This window comes from Ammodytes marinus (genome assembly GCF_949987685.1).
Source record: "Ammodytes marinus genome assembly, chromosome: 5".
Classification (NCBI taxonomy): Eukaryota; Metazoa; Chordata; class Actinopteri; order Uranoscopiformes; family Ammodytidae; genus Ammodytes; species Ammodytes marinus.
In genome coordinates this window covers 30253904-30273073 of record NC_137234.1, presented here as the reverse complement: position 1 = coordinate 30273073, position 19170 = coordinate 30253904, and the positions used below count along the sequence as shown (strand labels likewise).

At 39.5% G+C, this 19170-nt stretch overlaps 1 protein-coding gene across 1 annotated transcript in view; it reads left to right on the top strand.

Annotated features, from left to right (window-relative positions):
- The window catches only part of cdh13 (cadherin 13, H-cadherin (heart)), a 357669-nt gene that overhangs the window by 204133 nt on the left and 134366 nt on the right, over nt 1-19170 (top strand). The window lies entirely within an intron of this gene.

Sequence of the window (19170 nt, the reverse complement as noted above, 5' to 3'; positions counted from 1 at the left end):
TGCTGAGATAATCCATCCCACCTCACAGGTGTGCCACATCAAGATGCTGATCTGACATCATGATTAGTGCACAGGTGTGCCTTAGACTGTCCACAATAAAAGGCCACCCTGAAATGTGCAGTTTTGTCTCACAGCAAAATGCCACAGATGCCACAAGCATTGAGGGAGCGTGCAATTGGCATGATGACAGCAGGAATGTCAACCAGATCTGTTGCTCGTGCATTGAATGTTCATTTCTCCACCATAAGCCGTCTCCAGCAACTTCGCACAGCCATTGAAGAGGAGTGGACCAACATTCCACAGGCCACAATTGACAATCTGATAAACTCTATGCGAAGAAGATGTGTTGCACTGCATGAGGCAAATGGTGGTCACACCAGATACTGACTGGTTCTGAGTCCCCAGACCCAAAAAAATTCACATTTCAGAGTGGCCTTTTATTGTGGACAGTCTAAGGTACACCTGTGCACTAATCATGATGTCAGATCAGCATCTTGATGTGGCACACCTGTGAGGTGGGGTGGATTATCTCAGCAAAGCAGAAGTGCTCACTATCACACATTTAGACAGATTTGTGAACAATGTTTGAGAGAAATGGTACAATTGTGTATCTGGAATGAATTTTAGATCTTTAAGTCCATCTCATGAAAAATGGGAGCAAAAACAAAAGTGTTGCGTTTATATTTTTGTTGAGTGTATCTTCCCATCAACTCTAACCAGCTTCCCTGTACCTGCTGAAGAAAAGCACAACAACAGCATGATGCTGCCACCACCATGTTTCACGGTGGTGATGGTGTGTATAGGGTGGTGTGTAGTGTTAGTTTCCGCCACACATTGCATTTTGCATTCAGGCCAAAAACTTCACGTTTGGTCTCATCTGACCATGCATGGCTTTTGGCAAGGGTTGGAGGAAGGTGCTCTGGTCAGAAGAGACCAAAATTTAAGTTGTTGGCCTTAATGCAAAATGCAATGTGTGGTGGAAAACTAACACTGCACATCACCCTATACACACCATTCCCACCATGAAACATAGTGGTGGCAGCATCATGCTATGGGGATGCTTTTTTTCAGCAGGTACAGGGAAGCTGGTTAGAGTTGATGGGAAGATGGATGGAGCTAAATACAGGGCATAAAACATGTTAGAGTCTGCAAAAGACTTGAGACTGGGTGTAGGTTCACCTTCCAGAAGGACAGCTACCCTAAACATACAGCCAGATGTACAATGGCATGGTTTAAATCAAAGCATAGGCATGTGTTAGAATGGCTCAGTCAAAGTCCAGACCTAAAAACAATTGAGAATATTGAGAAAGACTTGAAAATTGTTGTTGACGGACGCTCTCCATCCAATCTGATGCTGAATCTGTAGTTCGAGCTATTTTGCAAAGAAGAATGGGCAATAAATATCAGTCTGTAGATGTGCAAAGCTGGTAGAGAAATACTCCAATAGATTTGCAGATAGGTGGTTCTGCAAAGCATTGACTCAGGGGGGATGAATACTTTTGCACGTCACACTTTTCAGTTTTGATTCATAATTTTTCATTTTTAATTTTTAAACCACATTTCATTTTCATTCCACTTCGCAATGATGCGCCAATCCCAATAAAATGAATGTGCGTATGTGGTTGTAACGTGACAAAATGTAGAACATTTCAAGGGGTATGAATACTTTTGCAAGCCACTGTAGGTCTTTTTCATCAAAATCATCTCTTATAAATGCCACTGAAGATCATACAGCCGCCCCTTCATATAAAATCTTTTTACAGTTTCTGTTACTATTTAAGGGACATGAAGTTTTTCAAAAGATAGGGGAGAACGGGGGAATCTGAGGCATCGGGTAATGTGAGCCACCCCCTGTATCTAGGCAACGGAAAACATTTGTGGTCATGTGCGATGTATGTTTTCAAGACCCTCTCATTTCCCCATGGCCCTGAAAGAGAGGACCTCATGGTGCTGTGGTAAGCATGTTTTTTTCACCAAAATAGGAATTTTGCATGTAAAAGTAAATTTTCTTGCTTTCAACTTAATCAACTGTTGTTCCAAAGCAAATGTATTCACGTAGAAAAACTTATATCATACGTGTTGATGAACTACCAACATATAAAAACCATGTGATGATATTAGCTAAAGATTAGACTGAAATGCCAAGAGAGGTAGTTATTTCTCAAATTGTGGTGGTGGGGGAAAGTGAGCCACTGTCTCACTTTCCCCCACCATGAGGCACAAGTTAAGTTTAGTCTTAAACATATTTTAAAGTAATATTACATAACATATGTTTTATTTAATGTCATACACATTGTAGAAAAGCCATCATGCCAAGGAAATACACCAGGAAGACGACCTGGGGCAACCACACGGAAAGAGCACCTTCTCATCTTTCCCTGTAACCTTCAGGGCTGGAATGTAGAGTAGGCCTAGTTGTAGAGTATGACAGGTTGATGTTATAATCCAGTTGGGTCTTCTCCTGTGTTCTGAGTCCCAGGCTGTTCTCGCTGGTTCTGATGTTCCTATGCTTTGACCCCCAGACACTAGCTGGCTCTAAGGGTCCTGTGTTCTGACCCCCAGACTGTGTTCTAATCTAACTGGTTCTATCTTTCATTTGAATCTTATTAAAACCTTTTGAATTATAATATGTTGTATTTGATGTTGTACAGAGTTACTTTCAAGTGTTTAGAAAATGTGCTTTGCTTAATTGACCAAACCCCATGATTCTTTTACTACAGTAGTCCGACATTAGTTCTGGAATGTGTGGCTAGCCTTCAGGATTCTAACTGTTACAATATGGGTTGTTATGGTAGTTTCAGAGTGGAAAAAGTAAGTGGATCAGTTTACCCCACAGCTGGGGTAAAGTGAGCCACATGACAACTTTTTTTAAAACAATCATATTTTCACTGCCCTTTGTCTTGAAAAAATTCTGCTAATGCCCATTTCTAGGAAACATCCTGAATTAATAGGAAATGTGTAAATTTGAGTGATAAATCATTTTAGCTCGCTTAGAGGGGAGCAAATGTAAAAAGTGGCTCAGATTACCCCGTTCTCCCCTATATGTTTTTTTGAATATGGCATAGACACTGATTAGAGAACTATAGGTGATACCAGTTTAATTAAACTTATTTTGATAAACTAAATTATATACAAAATAATGGATAATGGAGATGGAGTTAAACATGCCTGATATTCCATAAAAAAGTCAATGTTGTAAAGCACTATTGATAAACATGACATGGATAAAACGGAAACAAAGCAACCAGATTCTAGTGTTTGAGTACATTTTGCATTTCCCTAGACACCAGACCCCTGTCTACCAATGGGATTGCGTCAGTGCAGTGAAGCTATTTCAAATATTGGCTTGTCAAACCAAATGAGGAGAACATAGAAAACATGTTCTGCTAAACGACCCAACCAGTAGTTTTTCCAAAGAGGTGTCGATAGAGTAAATAAAAAAAAATAATAGAAAAATGGCCGACCATTGTGTTATCTAGCAATGTGTGTCGGGGCAAGGACTATGCATACTGTAAATGATGGATTCTCAAGGCAGATAGTTTACAAGGCAAATATATATTATATAATTTCTAATCAGTTTAGTCTATGGGCATTAATACTCCTTATTTGACCTCTCAGTCAAACTGCTGTGTCTGTCTTTTTCCAGTTTGTCTATTTTATTTGTTGTGTGAAGGGCCATGTCTAAGACTGGACTTCCCATGTGCACATCGAAACTTTGATGTCCAGTAACACACAAGGACCCCTGCTCATGGCTACAGTCATGGATTACAGTGGGGAAATGTGCACAATCCCATTTGTTGCAACAAATACCCCCAATCTCTCTGTAGGCTCTGTGGCTTTGCAGCCTCCATCACCCATCACTATCAGCCTGAGCCTCTCCAGCCCCAATGTCCATCCATGTGACTCTCACAGAGCTGCTAGTTATGCTCTCCAGGCAGCATATGTCTCTGTCCTCGACTGTTAAATCTTCTCAGCAGTATGTTATGCTTCACACAGCTCAGGTGTGTGAACTGACTGTGCAAATGTAATGATAGACATAGCATTGCCGATATTGGCTGCTTAGTTGCTAGTCTTGCTGCCAAGCAACTGACCAGACACAAAAGAAGCAGCTCTGATCGTACCTGGAAATTGCTACATGCCAAAACAAGATAACATTTTACCATTAACTTGTATGTGAATACATAAAGTAAATATTGGCATCCTTGACATTTCCTATCAAAATTACAGACTTTATCATAACCTACCTTTTCATGGTTGTTGTGGATTCACCTTCTATTCAATCTTGTACATTGTCAGGCAAGGTAAAGACCAGGATGTTCCAAACATCTCTATGTCTGTAGTTTGCTGATCATAGGCCTATATTTGTCTTATTTGATCCTTAATGCAAAACAAGTTGTGTTTGAGATCTTGCCTTCTTCTTAAATGTAAATTGATTCTATCATGTTTCAAACACTTTAAAGGCTAGTTTTTTAATTGCACTGTTTTCTGTGAAGCAATGGGATGGATGTTCCACGCTAATTCTTCTTTGTTATACAGTAGTTAGGTGGTCGTACCTCATGCCCAATATATTTGTGTCTAATGTTGAACTCAATGCGACATAGCTTTTGTTTTATGTTCTACAAAGCTTGCTTACTGTTTCTCTATTTAGACTTTTGAACAGGCATTTTCTTTCTTATAACCTGTTATATCATCACCCGGTCACTGTCTGAGCATTGTCCTCCAACATCCTGTACTTTAGCGAGCTCAGTATATACTGTATAGCAGTCATGACCCTTCAAGTCAAGGACAAACAAGTGGAAGTGGAGGATCAGCTGTCGGTTACAGATGCAGATGCAGGCTAAAAGTAAGCACTCAGTTCCAAGGACACACTACTCACAGAAGAGAGTGTGACTTGAATAATGTACTGTACTTCAATATTTTAACTTTGTAATAAGTCATCGAGTCATCCATTGTGTCTCTTTTAACGTTTACTGTTAATTAAATACATTTCTAATGTACTATAAAAGTTTGGGTTTTTAAAAAGTTATTTTGTTTATAGATTGCTCCCCTCTAACATTTGTCCTTTATTTTGAATCTCTGCTGATTGTGGAAAACTCTTTTCAAGTTTATCACTGTCTCTCGATACATATATCCAAGATACAAGTATGTTTTCATTACGATACATATCAAGTGGTCAGTTTCATGTTATGTATCTTACTATCTTAGTAGAACTTAATGATCACATCAGACATGTTTTGCCCCAAACAAACAGTGCACTAAGAGTAAAACACATTAGAGAAAGACCCATGCTTCTTACACTCGTTTTCTCTTATCTGTACAATACATACAGTACTATTGAACCTGGTATTAGCCTTATCTCACTGCTTCGCTGTTGGTTTCCTCTGACACCTTTGCCTTATCATCTGCTATAGAGTCCCGAGCGTCTTATATAGTGTGGTGTTACAACTGATATTTATGTATTGTGGACATTCCTAATCAGTGTCAGTCAGTTTCTTTTGGGATCTGTGACTTGTCCTTAAGACCCACCATGAGGTTGACAGTTGTGATTTTGAGTAAAATGTGTCAACAACTCTTGGGGTAGATTGCCATTCAATGTGGTTCAGACATTATAGGTTTTATTTCGATATGTTAACACGGTCATAATAGAATTCTTTAAACACAGCATGTAAGCACTGTCACTGTGTTCATGTTAGCATAGAGCGCAAAGTATAACTGTGTCTCAAAACTTGTTATACAGTAGTTGTGAAAAGGATTTTACTAAATAAATAGCCAGTTTAATATAAATTTTTAACTTCCACTACTTTTTTCTAGGCAGTGTATTTTACACATCCCAAACCTAGGAGGGAAATGGAGTTACAGCTTTTTAGCGGTTATTAACGGGCATAAACCCAATTAAATTTTGCATCAAAGGCAACTCGGCTGGCAATTAAGGATGGAAACTTCTGCTTCATCAGTACAAAATCAGCTTTTTTTTTCAAATGTTCTTCCATTTTATTTTATTTTGAAAAAAATCATAGCTGATGGTCGGTGCACGTCTAAAGTATTTACTCTGCAGAATGAGTCTTAAAAATGGACCAACCTATCACTTTAAGAAACAGCAAAGCCTCTTGTAAACTTATAGCTGTGTTGCTCTGACTCATTCCAAGCCTTGAGTCCTCCGCTCTGCTGTACAGTGGCTAGCTGCTGTGCACTGATTGCCTCCTTTTCCTGGGTGAGATCAGATGAATGCCCACTAATAGGTTTTCAGTTTTATTCACTGAGCCCCTAGTAGAGAATTAGAGGGATTTTCCGGGGGTAATTAATTGAAGTGTCCTTTTAAAGGGGAAGTATCTTTTGTCTTGATTTAGTGAGTGGAGTCATTAGCTGAAACCTCAATGGATCAAGGAGCAGAGAGATTATGGATTGTTGAATGAGACATTCCCAGCTGAGTGACTTGGGTCGCTATGACAATTACATAGGAGGTTATAATCCCTGAAGTCAAAAGACTGCATGTAACGTTATTGTTTATCTTACATAGAGAGTGGAAATGTGCATTTATATGAGTATATCATTCATCTTCTACGGCCATATCCTATCTTTCAACGTTATGACTTGCCTGCATTATATTTGTTTGATGTTGAGGGAGACAAGGCACCACACAAAGGTCAAATACAAAATTGACCCATCAAATGTAGTTATTTTGCTTAACTTACTTATGTGTATGTCTGTGTATGACTCCATATTGTATTGATTGGTACCAAGTGATTTTACCCCTACGTCTCCTCGAAAAGGCTAGCTGTACTGAACTCTCCTTGAAGTTACAATCCCTGTTCAGATTCAGGTTGCCCTTCAAGCTGGGAGCCAGCAGTGTCCTCATACTGCCACAGACCAGTGGCTCCTATACTCACAGCTCAGTGCTCAATCAATCTGTTTTTCTACTCACACACACACACACACACACGCACGCACACACACACACACACACACACACCATCATCCCATGACTATGTTTGTGAAGGACATAGATATTACATATAGAGAATAAAACATTGACAGAAGAAACTTGAAAGGTTATGCCACACTTAGTCCTGCACATCTGTTCAACCACTGCACAGACAGCATTTATTAGCTCATTAAAATTCTCATTGAATTCTTAACATTGAAAATACCCCCACCCCCCCACACACACACACACACATACACACAGAGGCACAGTCTACTGTATTTATTGCCATGTATTGCCATTGCCATGCTTGATAGAAACAGATGAATATGCAGCATGCATTATGTTTATTGAGCCAAGCCTCTAGTCAGAAGCGTCAAAGGAAAATGTAAACTGTGTGTGTCTCCTCAGGTTGCATTTTTATCGAAAACTCTTTCACATGCTTGAACTTCATTATCTCAATTACTTATTCTTTTATGTTGTTTAGATGTTCTGGTTAAGGGCTTTGATAATTCAATGTAATTCAACCGTTCAAGCTACACAGCCTGCATAGCAGCGGTGTGTATGCTTCACCCTGGGTAGCACAGGTGAAAAAGATACTGGATGACTGCGGGTTGTCATACATTTGGATAAATCAGAAGTACAACATTAACTGGCTGAAAAGAACTGTTGAGCAGAGGTTGCAAGATCAATTCATTCAGAAATGGCAGAGCGAGCTTACAAGCATGACTTCCTGTGACACATACATTGAATTTAAACAAGAGTTTAAATTAGAAAAATATTTGCTATATGAAAACCAAAAGTCCAGGCAGGCTATATGCAATTTGAGAACAAATAACACCAGAATACCTAAAGTCACTGGAAGGTACAAAGGGCTGGAACGAAGTGAAAGATCTTGCAACCTCTGTGATTCCAACTGTGTTGGTGATGAGTATCATGTATTTTTTGAGTGTAAAAATGTAAATGTAGTGTACTTTAGAGATAAATACCTGCCAAAATATTATGTTTATTTTCCATCTCACATAAAATTGATTTTGCTTTTGAGTTAAAAAAAACCAGGGGTTATTGTTAAAACAGGCGCCTTTCTGAGACATGTATTGCCATTGTTTAAGTAATGTTTTTGTTTGTTTTTGTTTTCTTGCCGTACACCATTGTTTTGTTTTGTAATGATTTAATTTGAACTGTGTGCTCCATGCCATGTGCTATGGCCGTGAGCCTTAATAATAAATGAAATGAAATGAAATAAAATGTTGCAGGATCAAATTACTTTTATAGTTAACGGTTTAAAAAAGGAAAACTCAAGATCATTCCACTAATGTATCAACAAATGGTTGATCAATCTGGCTAGTAGGCTTAATGAGCGGACAGTTGTGTCAACTGATAGACATTGAAGGATATCATACAAATGAAGTACACATTGCACAATTTGAAGAACACCTTCTTATCGGGATCACATTCCCTCAACAGCCACACTCTAGGGCCAATTCTAAACTGATCCCTATACACACTAGGGATGTCACGATATCAAAAATCTTATAGTTGATACCAATATCAGTAAAATTCCAGGATTCTGTAGACCCAATTTGATAACGCAGTAAAAACGAAACAAAAACAAAACAAATAATACCATGCACTTCAAGATACACACTGTTTTTACAAACCTATTGATTTAAAAGACAAAACCATTGCCCTATCCAATTCCCTTGCTTTGAGTTTTTGTCGTATTTTCTGTGCCTCTGAAAAGCCCTTTGTTCATGTTGTTATCCCGTGCGGGTACGGGGGCACACACCACCCCTGTAGATGTTCTTTTTCTTCCGTTTGCATTTAACAGCTGACTAAAACCCTTGTATTATGCCCCTGTCAGTTCCGGAAGAATTGCATCCCCTGTACTCATGATACCTATAGTTCTGTAGAAAAACAAGTACCGTCACATTTTGCTTAAATGTTGGTGTTGACAAATATTGGTAGTAGCGTTTCTTGCGACATCCCCAACTACATACTCCCACTCTTTGACCAAGTGTCACACACTAATCTGCTGCGGAGGGTCACTTAGTATGGGGGAGGAACACTGTGCAGTTTCTGGCACGCCCTCGACTTTCTCTCGGACGGGAATGGGAACATAGGTCAGTCAGTCTGGCGTCCTGTCCTGTTTGGACTGCAGCCGGTTGAAGTGACCTGTGTTGATCCATGAACTACTGGAGGATGAAGGGTCAGATCCACCAGAAGGAGCAAAGAACTAAGGGCTCATTATAGCACTGATTTAGCAGCTGCTTATTCAGTTACAGAAACATCTCAAAAGCCTCATGCCTTCATTCCTATCTCCTTGTTTCTTTCTTATTAACTTATAGGAAGCCTGCACAACAAGCCTGTGAGACAATAAAATAAACTCCTTTTTGGCCCACATTTATTTTTTGTTAAAATGTTTTGGTTTATCATCCTTTATTATCTCCCTGCCCAAAGTCCGTCATATCAAGTAAAGCCAAGTGTTTTACCTTGTTCTGTTAGTGTGCACAAAAATAGTCCATCAAATATCTGTTTGAGGTATGACAACTTGTCAATTATCCATCAGAAATAACCACACGAAAATAACCGCACAGAGCATTTATAAGTGAGTGTGTTGAGTTTGCTCCATCCTGGACATATTTGATTGCCACACTTGCGTGAAGTGGAGGTTGTGATCCTCTACTGAAGCTTACTTGGTGATTGAGGGCTTTATTTCGCACTAACACTCAAGGCTTACAGCTTTGGAACGGTACTTAATGTGGCGGACCCTCCGCGCGAACGGAGGGTCAGTAGATATGGTGAGGGTGTAGGAGCCGGATTGGATTTATTTCTTCCATGTCTGATCATCCCATTGTTATGTAACCTGTTACTAATGTACCTGCCTGTCAACAGTAACAGCGTGTCTCTGTATCTACTATTACTGGTACCTGTGCATGCCTGGCATTCTGCCCATCTACTGGAACCCATAACGAGTTGTCATTATTTTCTAAATGATCACTCAAAAACAACAAATAACATGAAGTTTTTTTTAACAGCCTCTGTGCTCATTTATAAAGTGTATTCAAGTGTCTGAATGTTTTACCGGAGAAAAGTACACCATTCTTAAATATATCACCAAATTAAGTGTGTGTATATGATCATGTTGGGGAACGCTATTTCACATGTCCCATTTAATATCTCCTGCATGTGTTTACTTTGGTTGCAATATCTGTGAAGGTCATAGCATAGCCTGATTTACTGTATTTCCATATTCATCAAAGCATTAAGTGACCACTCGTGACCTATCCCGAAGCATCTTTATGTTTTCTAAATGCATTTATTCCACTTTTTTTCATTTTTAATTTGCCTCCCATCTATATGGTCCAGTAAACGGGATGCTGATAAGTGGTACACTTAATTGCATGGTATGATCCAGGGCTAAGTGGCTATTTAAATTTCAAGATGATAAATTACCAAGGGAAGTGTGAAAATGCATTCCATAAAAAGCACAGAGGTGTGGCTCAAGAGGGAGTGGGGGTGGAAGTATATAAAATAATCTACCTTATTGAATTTTGCTAAGCTCTGTGAAACCGTGCCTCACTTTCTGCACGTCTACCATTGTCTTGCGCTTTTGTGTAATCTGTCTCTTAATAGTTGGCGTACTTACTGCATAAAATCCTGTGTGAGAGGTTGCGATCTTTCACTCAAATAGCTCCCCAGGGTCTTGCATTTTAATGAGTTGCCTTGAGCCTTCAGTCCATATTCCAAGTCTTGTTAAGATGGAAGTCTCACTTTAGGATTCAACCTTGGCTTAGAAACTCATCCCTAATGCCAAGTGTGGAAAAAAGGCAGGGAGAGAAACAGAGGTGCAATGCTAAAATAAGACACGCATTACTTTGTTTTGTCAGGTACTCTGAAATAGCTTACGTGAATGTGTAGTGTGCTCCTTAGGACAGTGCATATTGGATAACAGGCAAGACAATGGACAAATGGGTAGAATATATGTGCAAATGTCTTGTTCCTTGTACTGCCCCCTCTTTTTCCAGTTCTTGTTATCCAACCCGCTCCTTACTTGGAAGATTGTCTCATGTCATTCTCTGTGGATATCGCCTTTGTTGACTTTTGGATCTGTCTTTGGACCTTTTTCTATGGGAGCCTCAGATGGATAAGCATGCTGCGCAGCATCAGACAGGTTCTGCTGTCTAATTATACATGCACTGGGAGGATTAATTAAGTTTAAGAAAACAAGATTAATATTCTGTGCCTTCTCAGATCAATTACTTATTTTTTTTTAAATGATAAAGGGCCGGGGTAGCTCTGGCAGAACATTCAGAGTGTGAACATTTGGACATGTCTGGTGGTGTCACAGGCAAAGCGTAATTTCATGTTGCTTTAATGATGATGGGATCATGTGGTGTGGCCACTTCAATACACCCCAGGTTTTTATTTGCTGATTAATGTTCCAAATCTGTACTATACAAAGCTTAGTGCTGGGCTTTGATCAAGCCCCAACCTCAGATTTTGACCAGCATCCAATAAGGAAGTGACCACAACTGTAGTAACCCGGAAGTGCCACTGGGGGGTGGTACCAAGACCGAGCAGTTTTTCTTTGACTCACTTGTTAGACAGGCCGTTTTCAAATTCTTATTAAACCTATTTACAGCCTGGTCCACAAAACCATTTTAGTCTGTATGTTTAGGTCATATCTCCATGACAACACTGAGGGGGGTGATTATTTTTTTTTGGACCACGCTAGTTTTTATTTTATCGGAGGTTAACATGTATTGGCACGATCTCTTGAGTGACAGCTCTCCGCCCGTTGTCCCTCGCTTTGCCTCGGAGGCATACGTCAGCTATCTCCCTCCCCCCGACGTGAGGCGGAGTAAAAATCTCACAAAATGGCAATGCGCACAAACCAGGATTATTGGATGCCGTGTGAATAACTGAGGTCAGCCCAGATGCTACATCCATATTATTTACTATCTATGGCTTTGATGCATTTGGGAAATATCATATAGCATTAAACCACTATACCACTATCCCCCTTTTTGTTTTCTTCATCAGTGTCTGGCTTCCTCTAATGTTCCATATCCTCTTTGGACAGCTGTCCAACCTGTTTACTCCCTGTTCCTTTAGCCGTCATCTTTTTTGTTTCTCTTAATTTTTTTCATCCCTTTCTTCTTTGTATATTTTTTCCTCCTTGCTACTGCAAACAACAGTTATTTGGCTCTTTTGTTTTCTGATAACTAATTAGGTTCTTTTAACGCACAATAATTAATATGTGTCCGTTATGGGGCTCACCATAGATAGAGCAGTGTCCATGGGACTCATGATCAAAACAATAACCGTAAATAGAGTTTGATGACGTCATAGATCATCAGAACAGCGTTGGATTTTCAGGAAGTAGACAGATCCCAGTCAATGACAGGCCAGCGGGTGAAACGGTGCGTTTGAAATGCATACACATATCCTCGTCTTCTTTCACACTGTTTCTGTCTTATTTTCTTAGTTGCAAACTTTTTCTTCCTCATCTAGTTGACTCTCCTCTGCTCTGCCCCTTGGGGTCATGAGAGGAGGTGAATCAGCTGGTCATTATGCTCTGTGAACTGTCTGCCTGCCTCAGAGCCTGACATTTGGCTCCAAAATGGGACTTGTAGCATTCATTATGCCATCGGGAGAGTGGGGGATATAGAAATATGCAAATACATACATACTGTACAGAGTAAAATCCCAAATTAAATAGTTGTGTAGCATGTGCATGTGAACACAAATGGAGGTAGTATCTGAGAGAAACAAATAGACTAGAACGAGAACATAATAAAGATGTATGCAATACAGGGACCCAGACAAGCTTAAGGCCCTCATAGTGTAATATGTAGTATTCTCTTTTATTGTTTTTCTATACACAAGGTTTGTGAAAGAGCTTGCTGGTTTAATTATTGGAGGGTGAATATTCTGCTGTGTTTCTCTGTCTGCACAGTTTTCCTATTAAAGTTCATGCAGACATGCAGCTCAGGTGGTATGATTGACACTAAATTGCCCAAAAGCATTTTCCTTCTAAACAGTGCTACCTGCAGTACCATGCCACTCTAAATTTAAACAAGCTGCTTAACAGAATAACTGACTAATGAATGATTATTATTTTGCCTAAAGAGGTGAAAATGTTATTACTGGAGGCTTAACTCGGAGCTAGTTGAAAATTCAGCACAACACATGAAGAGCAAATGGCACGTGTGGCCTTTGGCAGCACATTCAACATGTCTGTAAATAAGCACACAACCAAGTACCAACACAATTTTAATGCACTTTTATAAGGATTTAAAGCAGTGTTAATCATTATTAAAACCAACTTAATCGACATTGAGAATGGTACATGGACACAGAGATGTTAATGAGAGCATAAACTATTTATGTAGGCCTAGGTCAAATATGTATTTGAATTAATTTGAATAATAGTTGCCCAGAGGTGCTGGTGTTGTCAGTGCAGTTTCTGATTAATTGGGAGGTATGTCAAGTTCAATCTTTAGTTCACAGATATAGCTATTAGCCGTTTGTGTATACCATTCTTTTTATTTTACCAAATATGAATACAAGATTAAGATCTCTCAGTAGTTGTGGAATTCATTCTGATGCCCTTCTCATCTCTCTTTTCTTTTTCCCATCAAATGAATTAATACAATTCATTTATTTTTTCAATTATCGAGTTAAGATAATTGCATTAGCCAGCTTTGATTGTCATTGTTTAGACTGGAATTGTTTGTCAGGTTCCTCTGTTCATTAGCTTGTGAGTTATTTATATTCTCATTAGCAAATGTTTAATTGGTATGCTGTAATGAAAGCTCCGATGGATGGCCCACTATTCTCTCTCTAAATCACTGTCTGTAAATGTGGATGAGCACAACGACTAGCACAAGTTTTATATATTCATCATACAGCTTAAGAATGTCCACAGATAGTTTCAGGGGAATAAACTATTTATTAGGGTATACAAAATAAAATAAATATGTTTTAAATTTGAAAAAATAAAGGGTAACACTTTATAATAACTATCCGTTGTAACTCGTTAATAGATCATTAGTAAACTCTTAATTAATGATTATTAATGATTTGTTAAGTGTTTGTTAGCAGTTTGTTAAGGATTTATAACAATGGTAGATAGTTAATATCTTAATAATTGAATCAGTTCATCTGGGAGGTAATCTGAGATTAACTGATCACGTCACGTTCAAGACCATGGCATGCACAGTGTGTATTGAGTTTATTTAAAAATATTTGAAAATGGGGCTGCCCTCAGTTGCCCATGCACTGTGTATAGTCTATAGCCTATTTCAGCCTCGTCGGTATCTCGGATTTCCTCCCAGATGAACTGATTCAATAGTTATTATAAAGTGTTACCAAATAAAGATAGGTAAGATGACTTCACCCTTCAATCCATGCACTACATGCATTTTGCATATCACTATCTTGTAAAGTGCCGAAAGTTAACATTTTGTTCTTGTGTCTTCATGGATTACATTGGCTTGTTTCCAGCATAACTTGTGTATGATCCAGCTTTTGGCAATGGTCCAGCTGTGACCTGGGCAGACCCTGCATGGCTGAGAACAGGGATGGAGAAAGTGCATTGTGGAGGAGGCAGGAAAAGGGCAGCTGGGCTGTATTTCACTTTATTCACATGACTTGTCAGCTCAGGGCTCATTTTTCTCCTATTTAGTTTTGGCGCAGCAGAGCTCAACATCAGTTTTCCACATCCATGGCTTCAGAGGCTTATTGCATGTAAATGAATGTATTTAGAAAAAGTACAACAAGCTAACTGGTGAGAGGTTGCATCACCTCCTATGTAGAATAAACATCCCTATCAACATTCATGTTGAAAATCAAAAGTGATTTCGACAACCAGCGTTATCCAGAATCACTGACTCCACCTTTAATTCTGACCCATTCTCCATCTTCGTATAAAGGCTGCCAGTCTTGAGTAGTGTGGGTACCTACAGTGTAATTATAAGCAGTGATATCCTATATTGTTACTTACAATGTTTTGATAATTGGCTTTCCTTTGATGACATAAGGCTATTTTTTGTGTTTGCAGTTAGTAAAACTAGTATGACTAGTAAAACACCATTCCCCATATTGACAGCATTCCCACAGGTTTAGTCTTTTTCACTGTATGTTAATCACGTTGCCAGATATTCCCTTTGACACCAGAGAATGAGCCACTTTGTTAGAACCTTGAGGAGCCCCCTCTGAGGATGTTTTTGATACAGTTATGTAAGACAGTCCAGATGGCAGATGGTGTTCCAGACAGATAAGGTATAGGCAGGAATTAATAAGCTGGCAAACAGCAGTGCATACACTGATAGTGCCTGAAGAGATGACATCTTTCAAAGCTGTACAATGCACTGCAGAAATATAACAGAGATGTGTTTGGACAAGTAAGGAACAGGCTGCAAGTGAACAAGTGAAATACTAGACCCTTTCTGACTCACACATACACAGTAACGCCCCAGACTGACAGGGATCATCTATCTTTCACACTGCAATTAGTTCTTCAGAAAAAGTGATCATGCCACGTTGTCACATAAGCTCAATGTAAACTGATGCAACCCTGCTACAATGTCTGTCCAGGCAAAAGGGACTGTTGGAATTCAGGAAAATAAAAGTCTTGACATATTTGAAAAAGAAGACGCAAGAAGTGTAGCACGCAAGTAAGCAGCCACTTTCAAGTTAAGGCAAGAGAACCATCTTAACAGAATGAGATCTTGTGATTCACCATTTTGAACTATTTAAAAAAAGGACACCAGACAGTGTGGACAGGTAAGAGTTAGATAGGACGGTAGGAGAGGCACAGAAGCACATTATGCTGCTGTAACTGTCCTCTTGAACAGTTGTTTCACTGCAATGAAAACTGCATCAAAGTTTATTTGCTTGTATGAGGAAACATTGTGTAGGTACTCTCTTTTAATCAATTGCATATCCATGTTAACCTCTGGGATCAGGCCTTGTTTTGGTTTCACCTCTGCTGTTTGTTCAAAAGATTTCAGAAGGACATTGGCCATTAAACCAGTGGTTTGCAACCTAAGTTTAAACCTCTGTATTAGAGACCGAAAGGGGGGAAATTATCTAATACTTACAAAAACAAGAGTTCATCATCATCTGGTGACCCCTTATATTCAGCATACAAGCCTCCAAGGTTCTGTGACCCAACAATTAGGAACCCACCTACCAGGCTTTTATTCATTCTCTCACTGGTGATTCTATTTTGTTGGACACTTTTGAAAAAAAAGGAGACAAAAAGAAATTTTTTTGCTAGAGCTACTTCAAATGAAAGTAGGCACACACAATAGTTCCCAATCGAGCCCACTCAGTTTGCCCACTTCAAACCAGTGAGAAAAGCAAGGACAAAAACACAACTGTAGAGAAATATATTTCATTAGAACTCATTCAAACTGCTTGGACAAATATGCTGCTACATAAATGACATTGTTGACGGTATTGTCAAACTATTACTGAAGATGGACCGATCAACTTAGATATAAGAGACTATCCCTTGTGCAGCAGTGGTCAGTGTAGGGGCTATTTATGTACAGTATCTCTTTTTTTAAATCCGCTTTCTCATGAACACCAGCGGTGGCAGTTTATACTCAGTTTTACATCTGCCATTCTTTTTTTTTCTTTTAAACTTTAAGTAGTTCTCTGCCTATCCCCCCTCATTTCAATTCCCTTGTGAATTTCAATTTAACATTTGCATGTACACTTATTTCTGCATCCACCCCTTCACTCCATGCTGCGTGTTATGAATACAGTATGTGCTTGCGACCCATTCTCATGTATCTTAACAGTATTGCTGTTGGATAAAACGATCCGTGTTTGAACTTCCTTTGATCTCATTCACACCTGAGAATAGATTGGGTCAGCTTCTCCGTCTGTTTCAGTCTTGTGAGTCTAAAATTAATAGAAATCCCATTTCGGGATTTGGAAATCCACCGTACATGTTGAATAATTGAAAATGGAATTCCATCAAACATTAATGAACTCATGTCAATCTTGTGCAGATACACTGGGACACAAACAGTAGGTGCTCACACACACACACACACACACACACACACACACACACACACACACACACACACACACACACACACACACACACACACACACACACACACACACACACACACACACACACACACACAAGGCTCAAACACATGCTGCCATCACATTTACCCTTTTATTTATATATAGTCTATGTTCTCTATGCTTCGTCTTGGCTCCTCACACTGTGTCAGTTCCCCGGTGGCACCCACCACAGATCCACCGTCCCCCCCAACTGATTTCCCTCGCTATTTGAGAAAAAAATATAGGAGTTAGCTGGAGGCAACAGCATCCGCGTCGCACCACCAGTACTGTTTGAAGAAGTCAATCCACAACATGTTTATCCGTATTTGCTTTTCTATTCCTGTGCCAATCTCTGTGTCTTTTCATGTGTGAATTGGTGGTGATGTTTACCTCATAGCCTCGCTCTCCTTGCTCTTCTTCCCTTGTTTTTCTTTTTGAGTGAGCACCACGCATACGGTATAGTACAACTCGTTATACTGTGCGTTGATAGATATGCTACACATACAGTACTGTTAACAGACTCTCTCCGCCACCTCCATCTTTATTGTATCACTTTTCTCTTCATCCAGTATGGGCGCTCGTGTTAGTAGTAGCACAGCAGATGCGTCCAATTGATAGCGAGGTAATTGCAAACCCTGCGTATTCACATCCCAACCCACCGTATAACGCTCCAATGCAGTTTAGATTGATTGAGACTTGGCTTCCATCAGAAGATGGAGCTTGATAGGAGAGGGCAATGAGTATTTGCCGAGACCGCCCACACGATATCATGTTATGATTTAACACAACAGATGTCGGTGTTGAGTTATACCCGGGCCCCATTGTCCCCATTACAGATGTTTATCGTTTATAGTTGACTGATGCTAATGCCGTGTTGTATTGCACGGGCTGACAAATGCGTATTGGTTACATGATGCTGATTTGTGAGTGAAATGATGGTATCTGATGAAGACAGTTAGGGAGGATTGAGAGGGTCAGCTTGACACAGATATCACATAAAACATGTAATATGATTGTGTTGCGTTCAAGAGACCTCGGTTTGCCCAGTGAAGTGGAATGAGAAGATAATTCACTGAGATCTGTTCGAGATAACCAATTTAGTCATCGTTTTAAACAGCCTAATTTTCTGCCCGATTGGTGTGTCCGTGTGCAAATCTGCTAGTGTGTGACCGTGTGTGTTTGTGGGCACTGTCTCTTGACAGTGTTGCTTTGGAGGTGTGAAGTGGAACAGAGGATAGGTAATGAAGGAGATGGGACTGTGTAATTATTCTGCAGAGGAGGGATTACTGGTTTACTTTAAACATTAATGCTTCACCTTGAAGTGCAAATGCCAAGGGGATAAAGCCCACACCTCTCTGCCCCCCATTACCTCCGACTGGACTAGAGACATTTGCTATCGAAGCTACTATTATTCAATGCAGATTTTTACACAATTCCCATTAGCCTTTTTGGGCCTTATTTAAACAGTTTTGCTAATGCAATGGGGCATCACACCGCCGAGTATTAAGGCCATCATGAAAAGAGTTTGATGTGCATGAGCCATGCTTCGAAGTGTTGCCTGGGAGAATGTTTTGTTCAGTATGTGGGTCAATTAACAATTCCAAGGACTTTAGTAGGTGAAATTATTTTAGAAAATAAAATAGTCAGCTTTATGTATTGTAACCCAGGCAGGACTATCATAAAATAGAATTTTTTTTTCCTGCTCCCATGTTGTTGAAAACTGAAAGCATGAGAATAATCACATCATGATCCCCAGTGATTTGTTGTGTAATTTTTTGAATTAGAGTGTATTTCTGTGACCAAATCTACTGATTACATTTCGCAACTCTTTACAGTAAAACAATTACACCCTACCATTTGAATACACCATTTCAAATTGCATCATTTCAAACACAAAATCATCAGGTCAGATTCAGATCAGAGTAAACACCCATGTCCCACCCACACACACAGACACACTAGTCTTTTCAGATTGTCACACATCTGTCTAAGAATGTGTCAAACTTAGAACTTATACAAATTGAATTGCTATTCGCCTGATTCTATTTATACCAGACCAGTGTCTGACTGCAAGCTGCAACAAGAAAATGAAGCAGCAGATGGAGATACAGTTGATAGACTCTCCTGCCTGCAATGGAGAAATAGAAAAC